At 43.5% G+C, this 24,633-nt stretch overlaps 1 long non-coding RNA gene, 1 other non-coding gene and 1 pseudogene across 2 annotated transcripts; 1 reads left to right on the top strand and 2 right to left on the bottom strand.

Moving 5' to 3' along the window:
* LOC129635378 (uncharacterized) lies at positions 1 to 24,489 on the top strand. Its single transcript, XR_008706257.1, has 5 exons — positions 1 to 106; positions 546 to 717; positions 18,481 to 18,554; positions 20,918 to 21,046; positions 23,804 to 24,489. It is a non-coding gene; the product is annotated as an uncharacterized LOC129635378 (long non-coding RNA).
* On the bottom strand, positions 5,199 to 5,271 carry TRNAR-CCU (transfer RNA arginine (anticodon CCU)). Its single transcript has one exon. It is a non-coding gene; the product is annotated as a tRNA-Arg (tRNA).
* Positions 22,112 to 23,770, bottom strand: LOC129635376 (60S ribosomal protein L21-like; annotated as a pseudogene).
* Positions 24,490 to 24,633: the final 144 nt, after the last annotated feature.

The following is a 24,633-nucleotide window of genomic DNA, read 5'->3' as shown; positions in this document are numbered from 1 at the left end:
CAATGAATCAAATCTCCCGGTGTCTATGCCGCTTTAACATTGGCTTTGCAGCTCCTCCATCTAAAGATGAAGTCTGTTTTCTGCCTGTTAGACCTGGTTTGGCCTCGTGAGTTGCTTTGGCTAATTGATGCCACAAAAGTGATATTTTGCACATTCTGGGACCTTCGTCTCAAGAAGCCTTGCAGCTTTCACCTTCCCTTTCTTGGAAGCACGAGCTGGACTACTGAGTGATGACAGACCATATGGAGAGGGGTCACAGTGACAGCCAATCCAAGGCCACAGGCCATCTTAGACCTCCTCAGACCCAGGGAGCTGCCAACTGACTGCAGCCAATCCATAAGACTGTGAGAAATAATAAATGATTGTTATTTTATGCCACTCTGGTTTGTTGTACAGCCATGATAGCTAATGGAGAGCTTTAAACCATTTTTGGTCTGGATTGCCTATGTTCCACATGTATGAGGCAGATGCAAAGTGGAGATCTAACTGGTTTGGTGATTCTAAAACATTCATCAAATCTCTGTTTTCTGTCCTTCCCATTGCAGCCCTCTACATCAAACATCTCTAAGTCTTGGATTTTTGGAGGTTTTTTATTGGCCACACTATACAGCATGTGGGATCTTAGATCCCTGAACAGGGATGGAACCTGCAGCCCCTGAGTTAAGAAGCACAGTCTTAACCACCACTTGACCACCGGGGAAGTCCAGATCTTTCTTGGTAAGTCAGAGAATACTGGTTTATCTGACGCAACAGCTGTTCTTTCCTCTCTACTTAGTAACACAACTTTGATTTTAGCAGCTAAGATTTATAATTGTAAGGTTCCCTTGCAGCTCCAGGCTGCCACATGAAGAAGTTCTAGACAATGAGATCTAAATGGAAGAGTTCTGTGTCATTTCCAGACACACTGCTTAAAGGGAATTGACCTACTAGGAAAGGTTCCTGTCTGCTCGCCTGCTCTTCCTTCTTTCTGCTGCCTAGATGGATGTAGTGGCTGGAGCTCTGGTTACCACCTTGGGCTGTGAGAGGATGGAAGCTACGCACACAGGATAATAGGGTGGAAAGATCAGGCTGATGGGGACTTCCCTGCCAGTCCAGTGGTTAAGACTTCATGTTCCCAGTGCAGGGAGCACAGGTCTAGTCAGGGAACTAAGTTCCTGCATGCTGCACGGCACAGCCAAAAGAAAGAAAAGGAAGGAAGGCAGACAGACCAGACTGAATCTGATGGCATAGTGGAGCTCCCCTTTCAGCTATGCAGTGGCTACCTCCAGATTTCTCTTAGTTGAGAGAGGAATAAGCTTCTCTCTTGTTTAAAGTGCTACTAATTACCACTCTCCATCTGTTTTATGTATCTGAACCTAATCCTACTATTATAATTCGATGAGGACCCTGGGATCCTCGTCCATTACCTATATTTATCTTGGGTTGCCTTCCTCTCTTTAATTCATATCTAGAGATTCCATTGGGCTTTAAAACATCTTCCATGTCCTATCTTATTATGTTCCATCTTTCCTCTAGCTTTTTGAAAATGCAGACGACAGTTATAATCATGATCTTAATGTCCTTGTCTGCCAGTTTTAACATCTGTATCAGTTTGTGTCTACTCCACTGATTGAAGTTTCTCATATCAGGGTTTCCTACAGTTGTCTTAGATTGGATTCCCCTAGCAGGAGATTCAGACTCAGGATTTGAGTTGAAGGTAATGACAGGAGATCTGATAGGGGATTAGGAAAGTAAGCCAGAAGGAAAGTGAACCAATGGAGGATATGTTAACAAGCAGGTTACTGCTGTGGGTGTCTGGGACCCACTCCCACTGGGACCTGTGTGAGATGGTACAGAAGAAAGATATCCTACCTGCAAGGCAACAGAGATAAAAAAAAAAAATTTAGGGTTTTGTCTCTTCAATTTTTTTTAAGCAGGAATCATGTTTATTTAGGTTCTACTTTTCTTACTAAATTTACAACATAATAATAAGAATTGATATTACTTGGGATCTTAGGGAAAAAATATGTTTGCACACTGTTGGTGAAATGTTTTTATTAGTTGTCTATTGCTGTGTAGAAAACTTCTTCAAAATTTGGCAGCTCAAAACAACGTGCATTTATTATCTCGATTTTTGTTGGTTAGAGATTCAAGAGTGGTTCAGATGGGTAGTTATGGCTTGAAGTTTCTCATGAGGTGGCAGTGAAGACATTGTGTAGGTGAATCCCTCAGAATAAATGGAGTGGCCATCATGGTCAACAAAAGAGTCTGAAATGCAGTACTTGGATGCAATCTCAAAAACGACAGAATGATCTCTGTTCGTTTCCAAGGCAAACCATTCAATATCACAGTAATCCAAGTCTATGCCCCAACCAGTAACGCTGAAGAAGCTGAAGTTGAATGGTTCTATGAAGACCTACAAGACCTTTTCGAACTAACACCCAAAAAAAGATGTCCTTTTCATTATAGGGGACTGGAATGCAAAAGTAGGAAGTCAAGAAACATCTGGAGTAACAGGCAAATTTGGCCTTGGAGTACAGAATGAAGCAGGGCAAAGACTAATAGAGTTTTGCCAAGAAAATGCACTGGTCATAACAAACACCCTCTTCTAACAACACAAGAGAAGACTCTATACATGGACATCACCAGATGGTCAACACCGAAATCAGATTGATTATATCCTTTGCAGCCAAAGATGGGGAAGCTCTATACAGTCAGCAAAAACAAGATCAGGAGCTGACTGTGGCTCAGACCATGAACTCCTTATTGCCAAATTCAGACTGAAATTGAAGAAAGTAGGGAAAACCACTAGACCATTCAGGTATGACCTAAATCAAATCCCTTATGATTATACAGTGGAAGTGAGACATAGATTTAAGGGACTAGATCTGATAGATAGAGTGCCTGATGAACTATGGACTGAGGTTCATGACATTGTACAGGAGACAGGGATCAAGACCATTCCCATAGAAAAGAAATGCAAAAAAGCAAAATGGCTGTCTGGGGAGGCCTTACAAATAGCTGTGAAAAGAAGAGAAGTGAAAAGCAAAGGAGAAAAGGAAAGATATAAGCATGTGAATGCAGAGTTCCAAAGAATAGCAAGGAGAGATAAGAAAGCCTTCTTCAGCGATCAATGCAAAGAAATAGAGGAAAACAACAGAATGGGAAAGACTAGAGATCTCTTCAAGAAAATCAGAGATACCAAAGGAGCATTTCATGCAAAGATGAGCTCGATAAAGGACAGAAATGGTATGGACCTAACAGAAGCAATAGATATTAAAAAGGGATGGAAAGAATACACAGAAGAACTGTACAAAAAAGATCTTCATGACCCAGATAATCACGATGGTGTGATCACTCACCTAGAGCCAGACATCCTGGAATGTGAAGTCAAGTGGGCCTTAGAAAGCATCACTATGAACAAAGCTAGTGGAGGTGATGGAATTCCAGTGGAGCTATTCCAAATCCTGAAAGATGATGCTGTGAAAGTGCTGCACTCAATATGCCAGCACATTTGGAAAACTCAGCAGTGGCCACAGGACTGGAAAAGGTCAGTTTTCATTCCAATCCCAAAGAAAGGCAATGCCAAAGAATGCTCAAACTACCACACAATTGCACTCATCTCACATGCTAGTAAAGTAATGCTCAAAATTCTCCAAGCCAGGCTTCAGCAATATGTGAACCGTGAACTTCCTGATGTTCAAGCTGGTTTTAGAAAAGGCAGAGGAACCAGAGATCAAATTGCCAACATCCGCTGGATCATGGAAAAAGCAAGAGAGTTCCAGAAAAACATCTATTTCTGCTTTATTGACTATGCCAAAGCCTTTGACTGTGTGGACCACAATAAACTGTGGAAAATTCTGAAAGAGATGGGAATACCAGACTACCTGATCTGCCTCTTGAGAAACCTATATGCAGGTCAGGAAGCAACAGTTAGAACTGGACATGGAACAACAGACTGGTTCCAAATAGGAAAAGGAGTACGTCAGGGCTATATATTGTCACCCTGTTTATTTAACTTATATGCAGAGTACATCATGAGAAACTCTGGACTGGAAGAAACACAAGCTGGAATCAAGATTGCTGGGAGAAATATCAATAACCTCAGATATGCAGATGACACCACCCTTATGGCAGACAGTGAAGAGGAACTAAAAAGCCTCTTGATGAAAGTGAAAGTGGAGAGTGAGAAAGTTGGCTTAAAGCTCAACATTCAGAAAACGAAGATCATGGCATCCGGTCCCACCACTTCATGGGAAATAGATGGGGAAACAGTAGAAACAGTGCCAGACTTTATTTTTCTGGGCTCCAAAATCACTGCAGATGGTGACTGCAGCCATGAAATTAAAAGACGCTTACTCCTTGGAAGGAAAGTTATGCCCAACCTAGATAGCATATTCAAAAGCAGAGACATTACTTTGCCAACAAAGGTTCATCTAGTCAAGGCTATGGTTTTTCCTGTGGTCATGTATGGATGTGAGATTTGGACTGTGAAGAAGGCTGAGCGCCGAAGAATTGATGCTTTTGAAGTGTGGTGTTGGAGAAGACTCTTTAGAGTCCCTTGGACTGCAAGGAGATCCAACCAGTCCATTCTGAAGGAGATCAGCCCTGAGATTTCTTTGGAAGGAATGATGCTAAAGCTGAAACTCCAGTACTTTGGCCACCTCATGTGAAGAGTTGACTCATTGGAAAAGACTCGGATGCTGGGAGGGATTGGGGGCAGGAGGAGAAGGGGACGACAGAGGATGAGATGGCTGGATGGCATCACTGACTCGAATGACGTGAGTCTGAGTGAACTCCGGGATTTGGTGATGGACAGGGAGGCCTGGTGTGCTGCGATTCATGGGGTCACAAAGAGTTGGACACGACTGAGCAACTGATCTGATCTGACCTGGTGGATTCACTTCCAAGAGGGGTCGCTCACATGGCTGTTTAGCAGAAGGTTCTTAGTTCCTTGCTGGCTGTTGACAGGAAACCTCATTTTCACAAAACAAAGACCTCTCCATTGATTTCCTTCAGGATCCTTATAACATGGCAGCTGACTTCCCCCAGAAAGTGTGATATTAGAGAAGGAGAAAACCCTAGTGCCTTTTATTGTATAATTCCAGAAATCAAACATCATCACTTTCTTCATTCAGTTTTATATAAAGTATTTATTTGGTTGCACCGGATCTTAGTTGCAGCATGCGGGATCTTTAATTGTATTATGTAGGATCTAGTTCCCTGGCCAGGGATTGAACCTGGGCCTCCTGCATTAGGAACACAAGGTCTTAGCCACTGGACCACCAGGGAAGTCCTGGAAACAGGGATTTTTAAGCACCAACTCCCACTGGTTATTGGTTGAGGGTTGCTCTGGGAGACGGCTTCTTGCACTTGTATCCTGCCTGTCCAGGTGGGTCTGAGTCAGACTCCTGTAGCTAGATAAAGTCCTCCGGGTACACTTCTCAGGTGCTTGTAGTAGGAAGTGGTTCATATACTTAGGGACTGTGTGTGTGGAGGGAATATGAGCAGGACTCTGACAGTGTCTGCCGTACACACCAGACCTGGAGTTCAAGTCTTCATTCAGCAAACAAGGAAAGTATGAACTGCGGTCATGAAAGTACTTGCCTTTCCCAGCGTGGTTTCACTGACTCAGTCTGACCCAATGCCTTGTGTTCCTTCTGATTTATTCTGGCTCCTAGGCACTCCACCAAACCTTGTGCTTCTTCCAAATGAAGGCAGAGATATTTTATCCTATTATGTGTCGTCAGCTGATGGGGAAGGAGGTACCCTTTCAGGTTCTTGAACAACAGAAGAACATAGCCTTCCTTCTAGCTGGGCAGTCAGCCACCTGGCCATTCCATCTTCCGTGTCATGATGTAATTTAATTTCTATAAACAACCCAAGTCCGGAGCCTGATGGCCTGGCCAAGTCTGGTCCATCTGGGCTCCTCTCAGAGAGGCTTGTTGAGAGCTTACACATATGCCAGAAGTGGCCGAAGTGCCAGAAGTGGTTAAGTCACTTGTAATTCTTGGCCATTATCAAGTGGTCAAGAATTGCAAGTGACTTAACCCCTTGGGGACTCAGTTTCATATCTGAAAAATAAGAAATAGGGTGTGGGAGGGGGCCATCTCTAGGGTACCTGCAAGCTCAAGGACCCTGCCTGGCTTGCAACTCCATGGCCAGGGGAGTTGTCTCTGTACGTCACAGATCCTCTCCAGGGACGGCTGTGTGGAGGCTGCTCCTTCGCTCAGTCCCCAGACTTTTGGCCTCATTCCCTTTGACTCTGTAGTCACACATCTGAGAGGACATCCTGACAAAATACCCACAGGTGAGGCAGTCTGCACAAAGGTGAAAGTGTGAAAGTGTTAGGAGCTCAGTCATGTCTGACTCTTTGCAACCCCATGGACTGTAGCCTGCCAGGCTCCGCTGTCCATGGGATGCTCCAGGCAAGAATACTGGAGTGGGCTGCCATTCCCTTCTTCAGGGGATCTTCCAGACACAGGGATCAAACCCGGGTCTTCCACACTGTGGACAGATTCTTTACCTTCTGAGCCATCAGGGGAGCCCCAATACAAAGGTTTTCACCCAGAATTCATAGAAGAATAGTCAAATGGTTTATGGCCCATCCAGGTGATGGAATAGGATTCAGATGGCAGAGAGATGATGAGGAATTGTCAGTGACATTCAGATTCACACAGCCCATGATATGTTATATGAAAAACAGGATACAAAGCCATGTATGTAAAAAGATGGCTCTAATACATGATTATATTATAAAATATCTGATTTTCTTTATATGCTGATAAATTTATCTATTTTGTTTATATATTTGTACAGGGTCAGAACATGATTACAGAACAATTACAGTTGACTTTTTCCCCTTCTTTACCTTCTTCTGCATTTCCTTTTTTAATATTTATGTATTTGGCTGCACTGGGTCTTAGTTGCAGCATGTGGGATCTAGTTCCCATACTTGGGTCAAACCAAAGCCCTCTGCATTGGGCATTTGGAGTCTAAGCCACTGAACCACCAGGGAAGTCCCTATCTCGTATTTTCTAAGTTTTCTCCAATTACCAGAAGTGTGTGTTATTTTTATGAACAAGAGAAAACAGACGGATTTCAAACAGTGTCTCTGTGGGCCTTCTGATTTGTCTGCGAGAGCTCTGGTGTAGGCATAGACATCCTCGGGACCTCTGATGCGCTGGGCTTCATTGTCATGGCCATCTCAGGTACTGAGCATCCTTCCCTGAATTGTCTAGATAGCGATGATGGAGTCCACGCCCCCGTTCCTTCCTGTCTCTTGCCAATGCTGCTGTCTGGGTTTTCAGCTGAGTGTCGACCAGCCGTCGCCTTCTGCCCAGACTTGTGTTGACTGCACAGGGAGAGGGTGACCTCATTTACTTTGGGTGGAGCCGGAGAAGGGGGCTGGGAACTGCATGTGGTGAAGGTTTCAGTTCCAGTGTGCTTTTGCTGCATAGCCAATACCTACAGCTGGATTCTCTGCTGCTTTACTCAAAAGCAAATAGGCCTTGCAAGGCAAAAATGGTCATTCAGTGTTTTTTTTTTTTCTTAATTTGGCCAAGAGGTTTGCAGGGTCTTAGTGCCCCAACCAGGTATTAAACCCAGGCCCTCAGCAGTGAAATCGCCAAGTCCCAAACACTGGACCGCCAGGGACCTCCCCATACTGTGTGTGTCTATATATACATATATATATATGTATGTATGTATATATACCAATTATTTATTTATTGGGTTGTGCCAGGTCTTGGTTGCTGCACATGAGGTCTAGTTGTGGTGTGCAAATCTTTAGTTATGGCGTGTGAACTCTTAGTAGCACGTGGGATCTAGTTCTCTGGCCAGGGATGGAACTGGGGTCCCTGCATTGGGAATGTGGAACCTTAGCCACTGGACCACCGAGAAGTACCCCCATACTGTATGTTTTAAATGTGGGTCACATGGTTCATTTACGACTCAGACTCTGACCCTTGTCGTAGGGGCTGTCAGGGTCCCATCCACACATCCTTTGCCATCCTAGAGGGCTTCCTCATTTCTCTGGCTGAGACGGTCTCTGATCCTGGGAAGTGGGGCTCTTAGTCCACTCTAGGGCAGGCCAGGGGCATCAGATGGTTAACGCCCCAGACTAAGCCCTAAGTCCCTGAGGGATGGGAGTGAGGGTCTACACAGCCCCCGTCTCTGCCCTCAGTGGGATGTCTTTGAGACATGTTCCAGCAGACCTTCAGAGTCCTAAGAGGATGAAGCCCCAGGAGCCGCAGTAGAGACCTGCTGATGAGCATCTGCTCCACTGTCTCCTCATCCTCTCTTCTCCACTCTCACCTTCTGGTCCTCAATAAACCTCATGCACCAAAACCCTTGCCTCGCTATGACAACCTCACTCCATGCATACCTGACAATGCTCTGAGTCATTTGGAACAAAATAATCACCTTTACCCTCCTACACCAAGGTGGAATTGGGGATATCAAGTTCATTTACTGCATAGGCCATAAAGCAGGAAAGTACCCTAAGTTCCAGTGATTTGAAACTCTCTCAGCTGGATGTGAACAATGAATTGTTTCCTGTTGCTACAAAGAAAGAACCCATTCTGGATACCAGCTGAAAGAGAAAAAGAGAACTGACTTCATTTCCCTAAAGCATTGGAGACATTTTCTTGAGGCCAGCAAGAGCTCTGAAGATGATTGTGCCCTAAAAATAGCATTCTCACTCCTGAATGGGTTATAAAAACTGAAAGGGTGGGGGGGTATTTTCATCTACTTCTAGAGCAACTGTTCAAAACATCAGAGGGGATTATGCAATGACTTGGTGCAGTCTTTCGCCTGGCAAAGCAAATCACAGCTCTGTGATGGGCTTTCATGGTGATGCAAGAGGACACATGGGGATCCATGCAAGGAGGGAAAGAAAGGGGTGAAGAGTGGGGAAAATGAAGAGTGGATTGGAAAGGGATCACATGGAGGGCCTGCTGGCCTTCCTGCTTACCTTAGAGAGCACTCCACACTCACTCTCTGCACCATGCCCAGGAAAGCCCTGATCCTCTCTGCCTTGTCCACCCTGGCTATGACCTTCCCCACACCAGCCCTGGACTTGACCACTGCTGTAGGGCTCACTACTGATTTAAACTCTGCCCCTGACTGGTCCTTGGAGAAGACACAGGCTTTCCAGCGGCATCAAACACTCCCAGCTTCCTGGACGAAGTCACTGAGGCCACACACGATTACAGCTCAATTTACATGGAGAGCTGCTTCAGTGAGGATCATACCGATGTCACTGCTGATTATCATGACTGGAGCACCAGCCCAGCCCAACACCTCCATGGAAAGTGACTGTAAGTCCCAAATAAAGACCTATTTTTCTCATATATTGAGAAGTTCAGAGGTAGGTCTTTCAAGACTATCACAGTGCCCTAGGAACCCAGATCTAAAGTGGATTTCAGTCTGTCTGCAGACAGGGCAGAAACTATGGGAAAAGTTGCCATAGTAGGTTCAGTTGAAGCAAACTGTGCATTCTGCTTTAGCCAGTTTCTACTCACTCCAAATCCAGGCGCCAAAACACCCCTAGCCCTTAGGTCCCCATGTAATACTCCAACTGAGTCAGCTGTTTTCCTCCAGTTGTTGGAGAAAGTGCCAATAATGTTAGGAACGATGCTTTAGGCCCTTCCCTGGTGGCTCAGACAGTAAAGAATCCGCCTGCAATGTGGGAGGCCTGGGTTCAGTCACTGAGTTGGGAAGATCCCCTGGAGAAGGAAACAGCTACCCACATCAGTATTCTTGCCTGGAGAATTCCATGGACAGAGGAGCCTGGCAGGCTACAGTCCATGGGGTCACAAAGAGTCAGACATGACTGAGTAACTTTCACTTTCACTCAAAGTGTGGTCCACAGACCATCATCTGGGAGCTTGTTGGAAATATAAAATTTCCATCCTGACCTCTGAGATTCTGAATGAGAATCTGCATGTTCACACAATCCCTGGTGATTCAATACACATTGAAGTTTGGAAGCTCAGCCTTAACTATTATCTTAAATCATGAATCATAAGTCTAGCTCTCTTTGTTCATTCATCCAGCTGCCTAATGATAATAATTTGGCTGCTGCAGCAGAAATGCCTGCCCCAACATCCTTTTCCTTGCCTTCCTTGTTTGTTATTTATTTATTTGGCTGTGTTGGGTCTTAGTTGTGGCATGTGAACTGTTAGTTGCAACATGTATGTTCTAGTTCCCTGGCCAGGGATTGAACCTGGGCCCCTGCATTGGGAGCACAGAGTCTTATCCACTGGACGATCTTGGAAGTGCCTTCCTTGCCTTCCTGATAACAGACTGTAATTTTATTTGGGGAAACAATACACCTGCCTGAAAGACCACATTTTCCAAGTATCCTTGTAGCTAGATGAGGCTGTGAGATTCTCATCAATGACATGTAGGAGGAAATGTCTATGGGGCTAAAGGGAGGGCTCTGAAAACCAGGCGGTATATCCTTCTTTCCTCTTTCCTCCTAACTGGTGCCTGTGACATGGACGTCATGATTGGCCTTTAGAAGTCATCTTGGGACATGAGGTGACCTTGAGAATGGAGGTCATAGGCTGAGAAGGGTAGAACAGAAAGACGAAAGCTTATGTCCTAGGGTTGATGTGCTCAGTCATGTCTGACTCTTTGCAACTCTCTGGAGTGTAACCCGCCAGGCTCCTCTGTCCATGGAATTCTCCGGGTCAGAATACTGGAATCAGATGCCATTTCCTACTCCAGGGGATCTTCCCAACCCAGGGGTCAAACCTGAGTCCTTGTGTCTGCTGTGTTCGCAGGTGGATTCTTTACTACGAGTGTGTCTAGAAGATATAGTGTGATTACTGTATCAGCTTGGATATACTGATAAAGTATCATATATTTTACCATATATTGTGTACGTCCAGACTTCTTTTATGAAAAACTTCTGTCTTAATTATTTACTTATTTTTAATATTTTTATTTATTTATTTGGCTGCTCTGGGTCTTAGCTCTGGCATGCAGGCCCTTCGATCTTCCTTGCAGCATGGGGAATCTTTAGTTGAGGCATGCAGGATCTAGTTCCTTGCCCAGGAATTGAACTCAGGCCCCCTTGCATTGGAACCGCAGTCTTAGCCACTGGACCACCAGGGAAGTCCCTCTTAAAAGTATTTTCCAGATTACGCTGATGAATAATAGTTACTTGTTTTATGCTTTCTAGCTAAGGAATCCCCTATACATACTTAGTTTTATTTAATCCTCAATACCCCTATGAGCCCCATTCAACTCATTCATTATAGAGGAGAGAACTAAGATTCAGAGGGGTTAAGCAATGTGCCCAATGTCACACAGCCAGGAAGTAGTATTTATTTATTTATTGGCTGTGCTTTGCAGCTTTCAGGATCTTAGTTCCCTGACCAGGGATTGACCCCATGCCTTCTGCAGTGAAAGCATGGAGTCCTAACCACTGAACTGCCAGGGAAGTCTCTGGTAGCAACTTTAATATCCCCTACATGCACAAACCTGTGGATGTTGAAACTTTATTTTCCATCACTTTTGTTATTTTGGTGGGTATTTTTTATGCAAGGTAATAAAATTATGGTAGCTGTGTCCCACTAGAAATAAAAATTAGAATTATTGTAAAACAATTAAAAATTTTTTTTGGCAAGAAGTATGGTGTAGAACTTTTTACCGAGGCCAGTATACATATATTAAAGTGTATAATGTGGGACTTCCCTGGTAGTCCAGTGGTGAAGAATCCACCTGCCATTGCAGGGGACACGGGCTCGGCCCATGCTCCACAACTCCTGAGCCCATGCTCCACAACCAGAGACGCCATCGCAATGAGAAGCCCACAGACCACAATTAGAGAGTAGTCCCCATTCACTGCAACTAGAGAAAGCCCACACAGCAAAGAAGACCTGCACAGCCAAAAATACATAAATAAATAAGTTGTCAAACAATTTTTTTAAAGATATATAATGTACACCTCCTGGATCAGAAACTCTGGGGTCAGGCTCAGCACTCTGTCTGAACAGGCTTTCCAGCCTGTTCCTCTGCTCACTCAAGGTTGGAAACCACTGGACTATGCAAAGCCTACAAATCACATCTTAGAGTCAATAAGGTTCTTGTTAATTGTGAAATTCTATTTAGTGCCAGAGAGAGAAGAGTTTTAAGGGTTATTTAGGAAGCCTGAATATCCATCTATACTATTCGATCAATAATAGTAGCATGGTGTGGAAAAAGAATATGGGCTTAGTTCAGCCATTTATTAACTATGTAGCTTGGGCAAGACACAATCTCTTTGAGCTCTAGTTAGTTTTTTTTTTTTTTTTAAATGTTTATTCATTTATTCGACTGCTTTGGGTCTTAGTTGCAGCATGTAGGATCTTTAGCTATGGCATGTGGTATCTAGTTCCCCGACCGGGGATTGAATCCAGGCCCCCTGTGCTGGGAACATGGAGTCTTAGCCACTGGATCACCAGGGAAGTCCCAAGCCCTAGTTGTTTACAACCACAAAATAATTCTTAGTCCCTGGATTGGATCCTAGACTGCATTTGTATTTTGTTTGCTATGCCAAGGGATTTTTCTTGTTTGTTCATTTGTTTTGAATTACTTGCTATGGTAGGGGCAATGAGTGGTCATCAAATATCCAACTGCTCCCCTTAATTTCCCTGTCTTCTTTGGACTCAAGCAACTCCATGGGATCAATGGACTGTGAATTGAAATGATGTGTGTCATTGCCTGACCAAGGCACTTAGGAGCTGGTGTGCACTTTGCATGTCTTTCTGCCCTGCAGTGGTGGTCTTGGAAACCATCTATGGAGGTGGCAGGATCACAAGATAAAGGGATCCTGGCTCCCTGAGTCACCAGATAAGAGAATCCTCTTGACCTGCATCTGAGTTTGTGCTAAGCCAATGACATTTGAGGGTTTGTTTGTTACTACAACATAACTTAATCTATCCTGACTAATATGGTTAGTGACACTTAAAAATTGGGAATTTTTATATGAAAAATCTGGATTTGGGGGGGGCTTGAATTCCTAAATGGCAGTAATTGTTCAGAGCTGAGGGATGGTGCGTGGGAGGGCACGCACTCTCTGTTTCACCTCAGTCCTCACCATTTCCTGAAGGAAACCCTGACGACACGGCTGAATGTCAGCTGCCACTTGACATCACTCTTGTGTAGTCATTGTCTTATACCTAAGAGGGAAGTGAACTATCTCTGAGTGTATATCCCTAACAGAAATGGGAAAATTAAATATATGAGAGCTGTATATTTAAGGAAAATTATAAAAGAGTTGTTCTCTTTGTGGGAGTGAAGTGAAGTGAAGTGAAGTTGCTCAGTGGTGTCCGACTCTTTGTGACCCCATGGACTGTAGCCTACCAGGCTCCTCCCTCCATGGGATTCTCCAGGCAAGAATACTGGAGTGGGTTGCCATTTCCTTCTCCAGATTTGTGGAAGAGAAGTCTAAATGTTGAATTATAAACTGTGTATATAGTCAGGGCTCCCAAGGTGACGCTAGTGGTAGAGAACCCACCTGCCAATGCAGGAGACGTAAGAGGGATTTGATCCCTGGGTGGATAAGATCCCCTGGAGGAGGAAATGGCAGCCCACTCCAGTATTCTTGCCTGGAGAATCCAGAGAAGTCTGGTGGGCCACAGTCCATAGGGTCGCAAAGAGTTGGACATGACTGAAGCAACTGAGCACACGTGTATAGTCAGGAAATCCCTGGAGGTCCAGTGTTCAGGACGGCACTTCTCTGCTGGGGCCCCTGGTTTGATCCCTGGTAGGGGAACTAAGATCCTGCAAGCTAGGTAGCATGGCCAAAAAAGAGGGAAAGTTAAAAAGAGAATAAAGTGTGTCTGTGTCGAAAGAAGACAATGTAACATGTTACTCCAAAGTGACCCATAGGAAGAGTTATGATGGGTGTAGAGCAAGATGCCTGCTGCAGAAGTTATTAAGTAAAGAATGGTGCTTACATTTCAACAGGAGTTCCTTTCGATTGTGAATAAAGTAAATGATACTGCTGTGCAATGCAGTTACATCTGATGTGAGCAAACTACAGTATCCCACTCACTTCACTTGGGTGCCTGCCTAATCCCTAGAGGTGCTTGATCCATCAGGATTGAAAGAAACAGTGTATGAGTGTCGCTGACATGGAATGAAGAACGTCTAGCTTTGTACCTGGCATGTAATTGAGTCTAAAAATATTAGTTTTATTTATCCTGATCCCAGAAAAGAACACTGGCATCTATTGGGTTGGCCAAAAAGTTCTTTTGGGTTTTTCTGTAAGACAGTACGGAAAAACCTGAATGAACTTTTTGGCCAACCCAATATTTCCAGCTTTACTCAGAAGCCCAACGGTTCAATGTGGACATAAAATCAAGAAGACCAACAAAATGGGTCGTGTCTAACAAGATGAGGAGACCAAGGGTGAAAGCAAAGCCAGAAGGGAGTGATGTCTATCAGGAGAGAAGAAGATTTAAATTCTTTAGTCTAAGAAAAGGCTGGGACTTACCCAGTGGTTAAGACTCCACACTTTCATTGCAAGGGGCATAGGTTTGATCCCTAGTTGGGAAACTAAGACCCTGCATGCTGCAGAAAGAAACGAAAGGCTGAGAGGAGACACAACTGAAACCATAAAATCTTAGACAGAAGGTGTGAAAAGTGAGAATTTGTTCAGGATATATTTCTATTGCCTCTGACCTACCTCCACAGATGGGAAAACAGAACCTCCCCTTCCCATGGATGCTGGCCTTGGCCATGTGGTTTGTTTTGGTCAATGGAGTGGGGGCAGAGCTATATACCATCAACTGTGTGTGTGTGTGTGTGTGTGTGTGTGTGTGTGAGCTCTGCTCCCAGGCCTCTGGAAGCTTCTGACCTCCATCAGAAGAAGAACACGAACCTCAGCCTATACCACAGAATGAGCCCTGTGGAGCAGACCCACAGTCTGGAACCAATTCCAGCTGACCTGCAGACCCATAAATTCATACATGGTGTCGTTTGTGCTGAGTTACAGGCTGCCTTTTCATGCAGCATTATTGCAACAAAAGCTGATCGCTCTGGAGGGTACAGATGGCGAAAAACGTTTATAATTCCCCCAATGCCAGGACCAGGCATCTAGACATTGTTCTATGGGAAACTTCAAAGGAGAAACCATTTCTACCTGGTCCCACAACTTTTTTTTATTTTGGCCACACTGTGTGGCATGCAGGATCAGTGTGCCCCCCACCGCCCCCGCCTTGGGAGCCTGGAATCTTAACCATTGGACCACCAGGGAATCCTGAGTCCCTCTTCTTTAAAGCCTCCTTTCACTCTCAATGTCTCTGCTCTCCGTTGCTCCCGATTCTTTGTTTTCAATCATACTTAGTTCAGTTCAGTTGCTCAGTCATGTCCGACTCTTTGCAACCCCATGAATCCCAGCATGTCAGGCCTCCCTGTCCATCACCAACTCCCAGAGTTTACTCAAATTCATGTCCATCGAGTCGGTGATGCCATCCAGCCATCTCATCCTCTGTCATCTCCTTTTCCTCCTGCCCCTAATCTCTCCCAGCATCAGAGTCGTTTCCAATGAGTCAACTCTTCACATGAGGTGGCCAAAGTTCTGGAGTTTCAGCTTTAGCATCAGTCCTTCCAATGAACACCCAGGAATGATCTTCTTTAGAATGGACTGGTTGGATCTCCTTGCAGTCCAAGGGACTCTCAAGAGTCTTCTCCAACACCACAGTTTAAAAGCATCAATTCTTCAGCACTCAGCTCTCTTCACAGTCCAACTCTCACATCCATACATGACCACAGGAAAAACCATAGCCTTGACTAGACGGACCTTTGTTGGCAAAGTAATGTCTCTGCTTTTCAAAATGATATCTAGGTTGGTCATAACTTTCCTTCCAAGGAGTAAGTGTCTTTTAATTTCATGGCTGCAGTCACCATCTGTAGTGATTTTGGAGCCCCCAAAAATAAAGTCTGACACTGTTTCCCCATCTATTTCCCATGAAGTGTAGGGACTGGATGCCATGATCTTAGTTTTCTGAATGTTGAGTTTTAAGCCAACTTTTTCACTCTCCACTTTCACTTTCATTAAAGGCTGTTTAGTTCCTCTTCACTTTCTGCCATAAGGGTGGTGTCATCTGCATATCTGAGGTTATTGATATTTCTCCCAGCAATCTTGAGTCCAGCTTGTGCTTCATCCAGCCCAGCGTTTCTCATGATGTACTCTGCATAGAAGTTAAATAAGCATGGTGACAATATACAGCCTTGACGTACTCCTTTTCCTATTTGCAACCAGTCTGTTGTTCCATGTCCAGTTCTAACTGTTGCTTCCTGACCTGCATATAGGTTTCTCAAGAGGCAGGTCAGATGGTCTGGTATTCCCATCTCTTTCAGAATTTTCCACAGTTTATTGTGGTCCACACAGTCAAAGGCTTTGGCATAGTCAATAAAGCAGAAATAGACGTTTTTCTGGAACTTTCTTGCTTTTTCCATGATCCAGCGGATGTTGGCAATGATCTCTGGTTCCTCTGCCTTTTCTGAAACCAGCTTGAACATCAGGAAGTTCACGGTTCACGTATTGCTGAAGCCTGGCTTGGAGAATTTTGAGCATTACTTTACTAGCATGTGAGATGAGTGGAATTGTGTGGTAGTTTGAGCATTCTTTAGCATTGCCTTTCTTTGGGATTGGAATGAAAACTGACCTTTTCCAGTCCTGTGGCCACTGCTGAGTTTTCCAAATTTGCTGGCATATTGAGTGCAGCACTTTCACAGCATCATCTTTCAGGATTTGAAATAGCTCCACTGGAATTCCATCACCTCCACTAGCTTTGTTCATAGTGATGCTTTCTAAGGCCCACTTGACTTCACATTCCAGGATGTCTGGCTCTAGGTGAGTGATCACACCATCGTGATTATCTGGGTCGTGAAGATCTTTTTTGTACAGTTCTTTTGTGTATTCCTGCCACCTCTTCTTAATATCTTCTGCTTCTGTTAGGTCCATACCATTTCTGTCCTTTATCGAGCCCATCTTTGCATGAAATGTTCCCTTGGTATCTCTAATTTTCTTGAAGAGATCTCTAGTCTTTCCCATTCTGTTGTTTTCCTCTATTTCTTTGCATTGATCACTGAGGAAGGCTTTCTTATCTCTCCTTGCTATTCTTTGGAACTCTGCATTCAGATGCTTATATCTTTCCTTTTCTCCTTTGGTTTTTGCTTCTCTTCCTTTCACAGCTATTTTAAGGTCTCCCCAGACAGCCATTTTGCTTTTATACATTTCTTTTCCATGGGGATGGTCTTTATCCCTGTCTTCTGTGCAATATCATGAACCTCCGTCCATAGTTCATTAGGCACTCTATGAGATCTAGTCCCTTAAATCTATTTTTCACTTCCACTGTATAATCATAAGGGATTTGATTTAGGTCATACCTGAATGGTCTAGTGGTTTTCCCTACTTTCTTCAATTTAAGTCTGAATTTGTGGATTTCACCATCTGAGCCACAGGTAGCTTCTGGTCTTGTTTTTGCTGACTGTATAGAGTTTCTCTATCTTTGGCTGCAAAGAATATAATCAATCTGATTTCAGTGTTGACCATCTGGTGATGTCCATATGTAGTCTTCTCTTGTGTTGTTGGAAGATCATACTATGTCAATCATAGTAGGTGGGTAGATTTTCCCAACTTTTTATTTCCTCAAAATGAGCTGCTCTTTGGGCCATTCCTCAAAAAAGCAGAGTTTTGCTTCCTCTCTGATGATGCTAGTAATCAAAGCTAATAATAATCGTGCTTTCTCTTTTGGATAATTTTTATTTATTTATTTATATATTTTGTCTGTTCTGAGGCTTCATTGCTGTGCGTGGGCTTTCTCCATTTGCAGTGAGCAGAGGCTACTCTCTCATTTTAGTGCGTGGGGTTTTCATAGCAGTGACTTGTCTTGTGGAGCACAGGCTTTAGGCTCATGGGCTTCAGTAGTTGTGGCCAGCAGGCTTAGTTGGTCTGCAGCATGTTGGATCTTCCTGGATCAGGGATAGAACATATGTCCCCTGCATTGCCAGGCGGATTCCTATCTGCTATACCACAAGGAAAGTCCTAAATAGTGCTTTCTATGAGGTAGACAATGTTCTAAGTGCTTGATTAAGTTGAACTCACTTAATTTTCACAGCCATCCTATGTGGTAGGCACTATTTATTCATTTCCATTTTATAGATGAAGAAACTGAGGCAACAGAATCTAAGTGATGGCCCCAAACAGCACAGGATTAATCATAAAACAGTGAGGATTTAACTCGGGTAGTTTGACCCAACATTCCAAGATTTTCCTATTGTCTTTTTCCTTTTCATTGGTGGATTAAATGAATCAACAAATCTACATTAACATTAGTCATGCAGACTTGGTTTATTGCCTCCTCAGATACCAGAAGGCCATAACTCATTATGTGTGTAGATGGCCTTGAAGAAATGAAGCTAAGGATGGAATTTTGCCCTGTGACAAGTCACTAGGGAGATAATGTAATGGTGATATTTTTTTCTCATGCTCCGTAGATCACACTTTAATTTTAAGGAGGCCAAAGAATTAGCAATCTCAGACTTTAAAAGAAGAAATTTTGGCAAAAAAGGTAAGTGAATCCTATTTTTGGACCGTGCGCCCCCCATTACTGCACACCCGAGTGGTGGAGTGGGGCCCTCCTGCTGCTGCCTCCCCGGGACCGTGGCTCCACGTCCTCCTGCTTGTTTGGATACTGGCAGCTTCGGTTCCAGGGACCTTGCATCATGTCCAGATACAAAATTCCACCTTCTCGGTGGTTCCTGCAAAAATATCAGTGAGATGAAGGATGTGATTGTTTTCTTTTTTTTACTGAAGATGTGTTAAGACACAGAGGAGGGGATCACATCACTAAGAATGCAACCTCCACTATCTCATGAGGTCCCCGAGCAGTGCTGCAGGTCACCCCCCTTTTCAAACCCGTGACGCCCTCTGTACATGAAGCCTTGGATGGGCAGTCCCCAGCTCTGGCTGCTTCTTGCAAGAGGAATAGGCCCACCAAGCCATCTGTTTCTCTAGCTTTCAGTCACCCTCTCCCCTAAAATTCTGATAAATCCAATTTCTCTATCTTATTACCGTTGTTGTTAGTTGCTCAGTCGTGTCTGACTCTGTGACTTCATGAACTCTAGTCCTTCAGGCTCCTCCGTCCATGGAATTCTCCAGGCAAGAATACTGGAGTGGGCTGCCATTTTTTACTCTAGGGGATCTTCCCGACCCAGGGATTGAACTTGAGTCTCCTGCATTGGCAGGCAGATTCTTTACCACGGAGCCACCAGGGAAGCCCACCCTGTTACAGTAAGAAGTACTGAGGAAAGTGGTGGGCTATGATATCATCCTCCCACCAGAAAATCTCGAAACGAATAAAATAGTCAGCAAAATTGGTGGATATGGGATTAATATACTAACAGCGATAGCAGGCTGATTTATCTGCAACCAACAAGGACATAACCTTTATTATTATTCCATTAATAAATAATAAATAATAACAAACAAATCAATGCCATCGAGCATATTGAGCTGCTTCAGTCATGTCCACCTCTTTGCGACCCTGTGGACTGTAGCCCACCAGGCTCCTCTGTCCATGGGATACTCCAGGCAAGAATACTGGAGTGGGTTGCCACGTCCTCCTCCAAGGGATAGGGTACCTCGTGATAAGTCTAATAAAAGATACCTAGCAGATCAATTTAGGTCTTCTTTTGAGGGAGAATGGATTAAATAAACTGGATTATTCGTACAGTAGAATTCTATAGTATAGCAATTAAAATGAATGATCGAAGACCCTCCTATATATCTATATGACTCAATCTTGAAAGAATAATGTTGAGTGAAAAAAGCAATTTGTAAAATGTACACATAGTATATAGCCTTCATGTAAAAATTTAAAACATAGTTGAATATATAAATATGTATCTGCATGAGAATGAAATTCACCTGTTTTTAAGATGAGACTACCTCTAAAGAAAGAATTTGAAAAGGATGAGAGTAGAGTGCATTCTCTTTAAAAAATTCTAAGGTTATATACCTTAAATTTATAGTCTTGTATGTTAAATATATTCAATAAAAAATTCTAAGCAGGAAGGATATCTATGGTGATATGTTACTTTTATATAATATGCATATTATTAATGCATATTATGGAGAAGGCAATGGCAGCCCACTCCAGTACTCCTGCCTGGAAAATCCCATGGACGGAGGAGCCTGGTAGGCTGCAGTCCATGGGGTCGCTAAGAGTCCGGCATGACTGAGCGACTTCACTTTCACTTTTCACTTTCATGCATCGGAGAAGGAAACGGCAACCCACTCCAGTGTTCTTGCCTGGAGAATCCCAGGGACGGGGGAGCCTGGTGGGCTGCTGTCTATGGGGTCGCACAGAGTCGGACACAACTGAAGTGACTTAGCAGCAGCAGCAGTAGCAATGCATATTAATATAACATATATATATTGATTTTTATATTTATATGTTTTAAATATTTTATCATTATAAATTGAAATAGAAATTTTATATGGGTTCAAAAAGAACCCATGGGTTTTCAGACAATGATGAAAAACCTTTCATCTTCTTTAATGACATGTTTTTGCTCTAATCGTATATATTTCTTAATCTCCAAGACAAAAAATATGTTATAAAATAAGAGATCAAACTCCCCAATTGAAATTTTATCATCATGGAAAGATCAGATCACATGTGCAATGATTTGCCCTTATTTTGAGAGCTTCTGAGAGAATCCTGAAACAGGGCAAGTCGACTTATCACTCCTGCACCTCAGTTTTCAGATCTAGTGGCTGAACTAGGCTGTTAGACCTGGTTAGCCTTTCCAGGTCTAATATTTATGAGCTCCTAGAACCCTAAGCTCTTTGTGTGAGCTTAGAACTCAGATCAGCGTGCGCAGAGGGGCGTGCTCCTTGCAAAGGTTAAAAGCAGTCTCTTTCTGTCAGATGGAGAGAATGAAGCAGGGACTGCTCAGAGTACAGAGGACAGTGTGCAGAGGAAATCCACACCTAGACTTGGCAGAGCGATTCAAACTGGCCGTGAGGAGAGGGACGCCGAGGATGTCAGTCCTGCAGGTAAGATGATGACTGCCTTGTCCCTCTTTGACAAGCGCAGCATCTAGGGAACAGGCATATTCCCTTTGTTCTTAAGTGTGGGGCTGTTTTGAATTCTACTTTAACATGCATTCAAATCTCATTAACTATAGTAAAAATTGGATGGTGATTTTACATATGCTGTAAATTCAATGTGCTTTCCAGATGGCTCAGTGGTAAAGCATCTGCCTGCCGATGCAGGAGACGCAGGTTCGATCCCTGGGTCGGGAAGAACCACTGGAGAAGGAAATGGGTACCCACTTCAGTATGCTTGCCTGGAGAATCCCACGGACAGAAGAGCCTGGTGGGCTACAGTCCATGTGGTCACAGAGAGTCAGACATGACTGAGTGACTGAGCATGTGCACATGCATAAATTCAATAGTTGCAATTTTGTTAGAAATGATTCTTATAATGGTATCATGGTCATGTCTTTAAAGGAAAAAACCCTTAGTTTTTAAAGATAGGTATTGAAATATTTATGGGTGAAATAATATTATGTCTTGGATTTGATTTAACGTGGTTCAGAGATGGAAGAAGAGGGTGAGAGTCAAACTAAAATAAGACTGGCCATGTGTTGGTACTTAGTGAAGCTGACCACCACTTGCCTGGGGCATTTTCCTGATGTGTTACCACAACATCTGGTCTGAATTGATCTGCTTGCCATGCAATGACAAACTTTTAAATCAGCATTGAAGTTGATTTTATAATGATCAAATTCTAAGATGTTTTCAAAGAAGATCGGAATTTTCAGCCTTGCCAGGAAGGAAGGCTATCATAGCCTTTCATATTGGATGAACCAATAGAGCATGTCTTATGGAAAAAAATGAACTCAGATTTGTTAAGTACCTATAAGACGGCAGGTACTGCTTGAGTTTCACTATTTTTGAAACATGTTTATTTGCTTTTTTGGCTGCAATGTGTCTTTGTTAAAGCACGCAGGATTTCCAGTCTTTGTTGCGGCATGCTGGATACATATATATTTTTTCAGTTGTAGCATGCAGGGTCTTTAGTTGTGGCACATGGGATCTTTTTTATTTTTATTTTTTTACAGTCCAGGTCTTTATTTTTACATCCATCAGGCCATGAATTCATACAGAATGGGCTCCAACAGTTCGGGTTCCTTTCCATTGGTCCTCACAAAGTGTGCTTCTCTGGGTTTTGCAGGCTGGCGCTTCAGCTGAACCCAAGTCCCTTTCTCTTTGGCTTCCTTCTTTTTCTGATCATTTTCCTTCACACGTTTCAGCAAGCTATCTAGGCTCTTAGAGTGCTTAATATGCTCGATACGCACATTAATTCTCTTGGCAAGAATCTTGCCCTTGACTTGTTTGTTTACAATGATGCCAACAGCATGCTGGGTAACACTGTAGACTCTCCCAGTTTTGCCACGGTAACATTTGTGGGGCATTCCTTTTTGAACAGTACCCATTCCCTTGATATCTACAATATCACCCTTCCTGTAGATTCACATGTATGTGGCCAAAGGAACAACTCCATGTTTTCTGAAAGGCCTGGAGAACATGTAGCAGGTAGCCCGCCTCTTTCCCTTTGTGTTGGTCATCTTGGCGAATCACTGGAAGATGGCGGTTCTGGCCGAAAAGAAAGCTGGGATCTTTTTTAGTTGCAGCACGCAAACTCTTAGTTGTGGCATTTGTGGGATCTAGCTCCCTGACCAGGGATCAGACCTGGGCCCCCTGCATTGGGAGTTCCGAGTCTTAGCCACTGGACCACCAGGGAAGTCCCTGAATTCACTGTTTTTTATTTTCAAAAAGTTGATTTAACTAGAAATACATGTTATCATCTCCATGGTAGAAATGAGAAAGCTTGACCTTGCCCAGGTCATATTGCTGACATGTTTGGAGTCAGGATTCTAGTCTGCAGATGAATAAATCCAAAGTATGTGTTCTTCTTTGCCACACATCCCTGATGTGTGGTCCAGCGGTAGAGATACCCATCTGGAAGCTTGTTAGGGATGTAGATGCTCAGACCCCATTCCAGTCCTACTAAATCAGAATCTGCTTTTTAACAAGGTTCCCAAGGAATTCATGTGCACATTTAAACCATTCCAACATTGAGAAACCCTGCTGTACAAAACACCTGGTAAATTTATTTCAAATAATAGTAAATATTTCTGATGTTTATTGAATCCTCACTACATGTCAGATTTCGTTTGTTTACCACTCATAACTGTATTAGAGGCTTTAGATTTTAAACAATTCCAAGGTTGCACAATTAGTAAGTTGTGGAGTCTAGATTTGAAGTGAAATTGGTCTGACTCTGGAGCCTGGACTGTAACCCATGACCCCACCGAAGTCACGCTGAACACCTAATCCAAACACTTTATTTCATCTAAATGATGCACATCTGCTATCTGGTTTATTCTATTTTTCATTAACATTGTTTAATCGAATACTTAGGTTGAATCATGTGGACAGTAATCTAAAATGTCAGAGTCATTATAATATTGCTGCTATTTAAAGCAAAATTTTAAACCAGAGATCATATGGTCAATATACTTCTTAGACTAAAGCCAGTATATTAAAATATATATGTGTGTATACCAGAGTAAAAATTCTAGTAGGTTATGTGGCTATTCCATTTACCAATGAACTGAAATAGAAGATAAGTTTGATTCGTTGAAGCAATCCTGAGATTTACAGAGGAAGAATTGGATAGGACACTCTACTTCCTGATGTCACCTACTCAGGAACGCTAATTTTCTGTTTCCTTTATTTCTTTAGGTTGTGCAGCATGCAGGATCTTAGTTCCCTGACCATGGATCAGAGCCGCACCCCCAGCAATAAAAGCGCTGGGTCCTAACCTCTGGACCTCCAGGGAAGTCCCTCTGTTTTCTAATGGTAAAAATTTGAAGATCATTAGAATCTCCTTACAGAGAAGGCAATGGCAGCCCACTCCAGTATTCTTGCCTGGCAAATCCCATGGACGGAGGAGCTTGGTAGGCTGCAGTCCATGGGGTCGCTAAGAGTCGGACACGACTGAGCAACTTCACTTTCACTTTTCACTTTCATGCATTGGAGAAGGAACTGGCAACCCACTCCAGTGTTTTTGCCTGGAGAATCCCAGGGACGGGGGAGCCTGGTGGGCTGCCGTCTCTGGGGTCGTACAGAGTTGGACACGACTGAAGTGACTTAGTAGCAGCAGCAGCAGCAGAATCTCCTTAAGGGTGTCCCAGGTGGTGCTAGTAGGAAAGAACCCGCCTGCCAATGCAGGAGATGTGAGTTTGATCCCTGAGTTTCGAAGATCCCCCGGAGGAGGGCATGGCAACCCACTCCAGTATTCTTGCCTGGAGAATCCCATGGACAGAGGAGCCTGATGGGCTACAGTCGCAAAGAGTAGGACATGACTGAATCGATTTAGCATGCACTGAATCGATTAAGAATCTCAAAAACCTCCAAATAAACAACTCTTTAATTTTACATGGTGTAAAATAACTGATTCATTTTGCTTATTAGAAACTTCCCACTGGGCACCTCTTTCATCCTCTTTCCCATGTAGGGAAAAAAGAAATGAACATAATGTTTTTGTTGGTGCAGAATATAATAGGTTATAC

This window comes from Bubalus kerabau, chromosome 20 (assembly GCF_029407905.1).
Source record: "Bubalus kerabau isolate K-KA32 ecotype Philippines breed swamp buffalo chromosome 20, PCC_UOA_SB_1v2, whole genome shotgun sequence".
Taxonomy (NCBI): domain Eukaryota; kingdom Metazoa; phylum Chordata; class Mammalia; order Artiodactyla; family Bovidae; genus Bubalus; species Bubalus kerabau.
The sequence above is the reverse complement of the archived record's forward strand: the minus strand, read 5'-3'. Positions and strand labels throughout refer to the sequence as shown.